We start from the raw sequence: 8455 nt of genomic DNA on the forward strand, positions 1-8455 counted from the left end.
TGATAAAATAAATGAGACTTATGAGGATATGAAAAGGGATCAACTAGAAATAAAAAGAGATCAACAAGAAATAAAGAATATATTGTTTGAAATAAAAAATATTATACAGAGTCCTAAAAACAGAATGGAAGATTGCAAGAATCAAGTCAAAGATTTGGAACATAAAGAGCCAGAAGACACTCCTCCACAGAAGCAAGAAGGCAAGAGAATCCAGAAAGTTGAAGATAATGTAAGAAACCTCTGGGACAATTTTAAGCGAACCAACATCAGAATTATGAGGGTCCCAGAAGATGAGAGAGAGCAAGATATCAAAAACATACTGAAAGAAATAGTGACAGAAAACTTCCCCCACCTGGTGAAAGAGTTAGACTTACAAGTCCAGGAAGCTCACAGAACCACAAACAAAAGGAATCCAAAGAGGACCACACCAAGACACATCATAATTAAAATTCCAAGAGCAAAAGACAAAGAGAATATTAAAAGCAGCAAGAGAAAAGCAGGTAGTTACCTATAAAGGAGCACCCATATGATTATCATCTGATCTCTCAACAGAGACCATGCAGGCCAGATGGGAATGGCAAGAAATATTCTAGGTGATGAATAGCAAGAACCTACAGCCAAAAATAATCTACCCAGCAAAGCTATCATTCAGAACCAAAGGCCAGATAAAGAGCTTCACAAATAAAAAAATTTAAAAAAAGCTAAAGGAGTTCATCACCACCAAACCAGAATTATATGAATTGTTGAAGGGGGTTCTTTAGGAAGAGGAAGAAAATAAAGATAAAAATTATGAACAACAAATACATAACTATCAACAAGTAATCTAAAAACCAAGGGAATTAAAAAATCTGATGAACAATATTAACTGGTGAATATAATAGAATCAGAGGTATGGAAGGGGAATGAACTGATGATTCTGGGGGGGGGGAAGGGGAGTGGGGGGGTACGGAAGAGACTGAACATAAACTGTGCACCTATGGGGAGTGGGGAAAGGGCAGAGGAACCTAGTGGAGGGGAGCAATGGAGGGGGGGGGGGAATGAGGAACGTTTGTAATAATTTGAACAATAAAGATTTATTTTAAAAAATAAAATAAAATGGAAAAAACTTAAATATTTATTCATTTAAAAAATAAACCCATGTTAATGTAAATGACATGATTCTTATATAAAATAACCATAATTTCCAACCCCCTAAAAAATCAGTGAAAAATGTGGCACTGTTTACATATTTGCAAAAAGTATTTTAGCATCTGGCTTAGTAAAAGATAGCTGGACTCTCAGACCTGTCCCTACACTTCAACAATATGCTGTTCCGGTTGACGTTTATGATGAAAACCTGGTGTCATACACACAGATAGCTGAATGTCTACTTTTAAGGTAGAACCTGAATGTGTCTTGGGGGCCCCAAGGGTCCTGAGATTATACTTTGAGAACCACTGGTTTAGACAATGATGGAGCTACCCTGCCCGCCGCTCATGTGGACCATAGGGAGGAGATCAAGCAGAGCTCAGGATGGAAGAAAGGTGGCTGGGGGCGGGGGGGTCGCTGAGTGGATGCTTCATTTATCCACATATCTGTCCCCACTCCTCACTCCACTTCCCCAGCCAACAGGCTCCCTCCTGGGGCAAGAAGCATTGGGATGGAGTGCTCCTAGGAGTCAGGCCTGAACTACGACTGGCAGGGGCCAAATGCCAAACGGGGATGATTCGGGGGAGATAGTTCAGGGACCCAGGAGAGTGCTGGGCTGTGCAGCAGCATTCCAGCCAGCCAGCACCCCACATCACTCCCCCGGGAGAGTTCCATGCTGAGTGCACTGGCCTGAGTAAAAGTCTGCACAGTAAGCATGAGTTTGGAAAACTCCCAGACAGTGCTAACGGGCAGCCAGGGCCAAGAACTGCCAGATGTAAGATGCTCAGGAAGCAGACCACCTGGGTTTGAACCCTTGCTCCATGGAATTTATTGCAACTTGCTAATTGTAAAACCTCAGGCCAATTACTAATTTGTAAAAGGGGAATACCATTAGGGATATTGTGACTATTGCATGAGTTCATTCATTGAAAGTTCTTAGCACTGTGGCATAGAGTGTGTATTCAGTAGGACTGAGCTGGTTTTTTGTTGTTTGTTTGTTATTTTTGTTATGATGGCTTGGATGCAGGTCATCAGCCTATCAGCTTCCAGGGATAAGTGTCTCTGAGGAAGTGGCTGCACACACAGAACAAGTCACCCAGGGGATCCAGTCCCAGCATTGCCACAAGATAAATGTCACCCCTTGGTCCTGTGTCACCTGGAAATTCAGGGAATCAGCAACACAAACACACATACACACACACACACACACACACACACACACACATACACACACACACACACACACGGGATCCACTGCTAGAATGCTCAGGCAGAGAAGAAACAGGTAGCTGAGAGGCACAAAAGGGATGTCACTGGGGACAGGTATAGGAAGTGGAGGAGGTGCAACAATGGTGCTCACAATGGGCGTGCGTGTGTGCATGCACACTCTGTAGTCAAACGCAGACACTGCTTTTTCCTTTTAAAATTATTGGAACATCTCAAATCTATTGCAGATGGCAAAGGGGAAAACACAGTGGAAATATTTTAATGGCTTATTCTTGGCCTGGGGACTGTCCGCAGAGAATTGGAACGAGTGGGCTCACTCCTCATTTGTCCTGAGAACATCATCATTACACATGACACACCACGTTCTGCCTTGGAGCTCATCGGATCAGCCACGAATGTTAACAGAAACACGAGAGAGGGGCCGGGGAAGGACCTGGAACGCTCTCTGAACAGGCAGTACGGCCATGACTCACTATTTTTATTAAGAGGCAGGATGAATCATGTAACACTTCTTCTAGAATTACTGGGCACCGACAGCTCCTCCAGCTGTTTACAGGGTGGAACTCGAGAACCTTCAAGCACAGATGTGCTGCTGAGTCTCGTGACCTCCGCCCGATGAGATGAGCCCGCAGCACCAATGACTGACTCGTTCCATTTCCTTCGGGTTCACTGGCTATTGCAAATTCCCACAGAGAGAAGCACCAAACAGGCTGAAATAACTAACAGACGTGAATACCGGAGGGCTCGCCCAGGGCCTCCTGGAGGAATTAGAGCTGATCACCCGGGCCAGGGCTGTCCGGGCTGCTGAGGCCACGAAGGGCACCGAGAAAACAGGAAGATAATTGGATCCAGGAGTCCACACGCCTCATCAGGAAGGAGCGAGATTGCACTGGCTAATCCTTCAGACTCTGGGTCGAGCGGCAATTAGTCAACATCTTTAAAGGATTAACCCTCACGTCCGGGTCCCAGGTACTGACACTGAGAAAAGCCACAGGCGCGTTGGGCTGATTAAGGGACAGGGGCCAGGCTGCATGATGGGGTTTCGCCTTGCAGCCCGCCCCAGGCTGCTGCATTCGGAAACCAGACTCTGCTAGAGAAAGTGGCTGGAAGCAAAACGATTTGGGTTTTCTTTTTTTCTTTCCTTTGTTGGCTGTATTCTAAGCATTATGTTCCACTGACAGGCGACTTACTAACTTGGTACGGAATGATTTACAGGCTCTGTGAGCACACTTCCCTCAGTCATCCGGGTGCTTTCCTACCACACATTCGTCATGTAAGGTGACAATCATCACCTTGGAGGTGGCCACAGCACCTTAACAGGAGGTGCCAAAGCTCTGAGATGCCACTTTCTGTCCTGGCATCCTCAGGACCGCCAACCAAAGGGGGTGGCAGGGTGGAGATCTGTTCTAAACAAGGACCTCAGACTCCCCCAGCAGAGCTGACCCTCAGTCCACAGAGAAGCAAGCCTCCAGCAGTCCCCTGAAATGGAAGACCCCCACCCCCCAAAACCTCAGATTCTACCCCACAGACTCCACAGGCTCACTGCAGGCCGGTCCACTTCCCAGCCACCTGCTCGCTGAAGTCTCTCCCCAGTCAGCCCCCTCCCCAGGTGGGTCACCAGGAAGATTGTTTGTTTGCTTTTTCCATGTAAAGTGTTAGGTTCAAGGACACCGTGAAGCTGAATAAAATGGAAATAGTCTTAAACCTGGCTAAAATGTATAGCTCCTAATGCATCAGAGAGGAACTCTCAAAGCACACACTTTGTAATGAGGCTAAATTAAAATAACCTCACTGAATTTAGAATGGCAATGGTTAGACAAACAAGGCCCACACACTTCAGAGAAGTCTAAAATGCCTTAAAAGCCTCTAAAAGCGGTTGTTTACATTGCTGGAGACAGGTATTTTGAGTTTTGTGCCTAAAATTATATTGGTTTTGTGAACAAATACTTCCTTGCTTCTGCTGATCTCCTGGTTCCTTAGACTGAGAGAAGTGAGTGGCCCAGGGCAGAGGGAGAGCAGGGCAGAAAGGGGGGCTGAGGAAAGCACACCCCATGCAGGTGACACTGGCAGTTCCCCAGGACACACAACAGCAAAATTACAAAAACACGCACCTGTTCCTGAAATGCACATCTTAACAGTCAGACTCAGGGTGAACTTCACTCTCTCAAATGTCAAAGCACTCGTCTCCTCCACTTAGGTCGTACCTGTGAAGGCGAGATTCACAATGTGTGTTAAGACGCTGAACTGGTCCTGGCCAGTGTGGCTCAGTGAGCTGGGTGTCGTGGTGTACACCTAAAGGTTGCCAGTTCGATTCCCTGTCAGGGCACATATCCGGGGTGCAGGCTAGATCCCTGGCAGGAGGTGTGCAGGAGGCAGCCGGTGGACGTTTCTTTCTCACATCAATGTTTCTCTCTCCCTTTCTCTCTCTCTACAATCAATAAAAATATTTTTAAAAGAAACTGACTCCACACTGATTGGATTGCTGGTGGCTCTGGTCAAACAGACATCTCCTAATGCAGTGGTTCTGTAGAGCCTAAGACCACTGGAAATCACAGATATTTACATTAGGATTCATTAACAGTTGCAAAATTACAGTTATGAAGTAGCAACGAAAATAATGTTATGGTTGGGGGTCATCACAACATGAGGAACTGTATTAAAGGGTCACGGCCGAGAAAGCCCCCTGTGTGTATAACAGACCATGTGGTCCATCCCAGTGGTCAAAATGGAAGGAAAGAAGGATTTCCTGACAAGACTCCAGGTAGAAAAGACATTTTTGTGTGTCTGTGATGACCCAAGAGCGGCACTGGGGACACAGGGGAGAAGGGAGCTGTACTGTGGTGGCCACAAGGAGCGTCGCTTAGGCCTACGGAGCAGAGTTTACCAACCTCCAGCTGGCACCCTTGGGGTTCCCTGCAGAGTCCGCCTGAGTCTCCTGGCAGGTGGCTGAGAAGGCAGGGTTCTAAAGCCAGGTCTTTCTTGTTCAGGTAACCTTTGTCCAGCAATGCCCCCAGGAGCACTGCAGCTTCCTCACAACCAAGCTGTACCCTTTCTTCTCTCCTTCCTCCCAGGGCTCAGCCCTACCTGCACACATTCTGGAGGTCCTCCCATCACCTCCAGCTCCCTTACCCTCATTACCCTCAACAGGTCGACAGGTCGTTGGTTCCAATTCAACATCAACAGGGCTCTCCAGCTCGGGGTGCAATGAAGGAGGAGGCTCCCCTCAGCTGGGTCATGGCGGGAGGCGGCCTCTCCTCCTGCTCCTCCTGCTGGGCTCCGCCCTGGTCCTGCAGCACATCTCCAGGGTTTCAGCTGGGGAAGGAGCAGCCCTTAGCGGAGGGGCCTCCCTCCTGTGTCAGTGTAGGACCAAAGGCTGTGCATTGGAGTCCATATTTGCACGAGGATGGACTAGTCAGGAACAGGGGCCTCTCACTCATGAAGAAGTGGCTGCTAGGTTCTGTTTTTGAAATGTGAGCCCAGCTTCCCAAGAGCCCTTCTTGGTACGTATCTTCTTCCCCGGAGCCAGCGCCCTTCAAAGATGGTTCCCCCATAATCACTTGCACGTCTAGTCTCACCCTGATGTCTGCTTTTCAACGAACTTAAACTGACACAGGAGGGGAGGTCCTACTCTGCCACTAAACGTGTCTCAATGCAAAGCACGGCCTGAGCCTGAAAGAAAACTCGACGTCCCGGCTCTGTGCCCGTGTGACCAGCATCAAGTGGCCTGGCCTCCGGTGCCTCTGTTGCTCATAAGATGAGAACAGTAACTGTACCTGACTCAGAGGATCCTCATTTCAATGCTTATTAAGCTTGTGCTTGCACATGCATGGTAAGTGCCCAGGAATATCAGCTGCCATTCATACTCTAATTATCCCCCTCCTCCCTCTCCAGGGCAGGAACTGCTAGACCCTTTGTGACAGTCCCAGAACCAAAGAGTAAGCCCCCTGCGATGGTAGCTGAACTTACACTTATTTGGGTCGCAACAGTTTTTCTATAGAATTCAAGGGGTTTACTGCTTGGGGTGCTCTATTCAAAAATGAGATGAGGCTGTCCCGGGTAGTTTTATTTACTTGCAGCAAGTAAAGGAGACAAGAAATTCATATCCAAAGTTCTATCTCCCTAAAGAAGGGAGGCTTAGCCACTGCTTATATTACACTATTTGGCCTATTACGCATTGATTTCTTCTTTGCAGCCAGAAAAATTCTAAAACTGAGGACCTGTGATCTGTATCAAATAATCAGATTGTGAAAAGGCCTCATTAATTCAACAGGTGCAAACAGGCAGATAGGCCAATGGAATGAAATAGAATGTAACAAGTAAATACACATGAAAACTCAGTATATGTAAGTCAAAGCTGGGATAACAAGTCACTGGGAAAAACAAAGCACTGGGGACATTGCAGTTGCCTAGCAACTCAGGACAGAGAGTGGGGAATTGGATCCCTAACTCACACCATATACCAGAATAAATTTGAAACAGATCAATGATTTCCATGGAGAAAAACAAAACCACAAAGAATTAAAATCAAACATGAAGAATTTTTCATAATCTTAATGCAAAAAAAAAAAAATCCTTTCTAGTATACTATATACAGGCCATAAAGAAAACATGGAATTTTTTTTAAAGGAAAGTATCAATAAATGTGACTACATAACAAAAACTTCTGAATGACAAAGGCACCATAAGAGCAGTCAAGAAACAAATGACAAACTGGATAAAATATTTGTTACTGGTATCATTGCAAAGGGGCCAATCTCCTTAATTAGTTTCTATAATTCATCAAAAACAGACCAACAGGTAGGCCAATGACTTGAACTGACTGGTTCACAGAATAAGAAATACCAATGATACGTATATATTTTTTATACATCTGCTGTCACATGCAATTAGAGAAGCACAGATTCAAACTGCACTGAAATGGCAATTTTTTACCTATTATATGAGCAAAACCCAGACAGTCAGATAACATACTGCATTGGCAAGGTGGCTGTCATGCACTAGCTGGGAAGGGGGTAGGTATGATATGATTGATACAATCTATCTGTGCTCAACCAGACAATATATACCAACATTACACGTGAACCTGTCTTTTGACTTGGTGATTGCTCTTCTAAAGACTTATCCTTGATGTCCTCTTACATGTGAAGAGTATGCATAAGTTAGAATAATATAAACAATGAATCTTCTTTTTATAATTACCTGTAGTGTTCATTAATTATAAGTTCTGTAATCAAAAAAGAAAAATGTGGATCAAGAGAAACCTCAAACTATAGAGACCAGACAGTAAAGCCTAGGGGAATGGCAGGAAATGTGTTATTCAGACAAAATTCTAAAACATATTATTTATTTTCTTCACATTTCCACTCCAGTAACTTTTCAATGAAATTATTACAATTCATCTATTTTTAAATCCCAAATTTGTTCTCACATAAACTAAGTTTACTGCTCATAGTGATACCAAACATCTCATTAGAATAGAATGATAGCAATGATTTTATGTCAATCTATGTAGGAAAATAAGACACAATGAAGAGCAGAGGAGGACCATTAATGCACAGATAATACACACACCGACCAAAGGAACTGCAACATTATCTAAAACTATAAAACTAACATGCCTCAAGAAAGCTGGGTTACTAATAAACAGCTCTCAATAATCAATACCCATGTTCCTTACATTAAAGAAATTTCTCTACCATTTACAACAGCATGGATAGACATGGAGAGCATTATGCTAATCAAAATGAGCCAGTCAGAGAAAGACAAATACCACATGATCTCACTCATTTGTGGAATATGATGAACAACATAAAACAATGAACAAAAATAGATCAGAGAAGCATCAAACCGACCGTCAAACTTCAGAGGGAAGGCGGGGGGAGAGGGGTGATAAAGAGATAAACCAAAGGACTTGTATGTATGCATATAATCATAATTAATGGACACAGATACTAGGGGGGTGAGGGTATGTGCTGGGGGGTGGGGGTGGCCGGGGAAAGGTCAATTGGGGGGGGGGGGGGAGAGACTTATATAATACTATATAAAATACTTTAAAAAATATAAAATTTTAAAAAGAAATTTCTCAACAGAGACACATTAG

This window comes from Pipistrellus kuhlii, unplaced genomic scaffold (genome assembly GCF_014108245.1).
Source record: "Pipistrellus kuhlii isolate mPipKuh1 unplaced genomic scaffold, mPipKuh1.p scaffold_m20_p_13, whole genome shotgun sequence".
NCBI lineage: Eukaryota > Metazoa > Chordata > Mammalia > Chiroptera > Vespertilionidae > Pipistrellus > Pipistrellus kuhlii.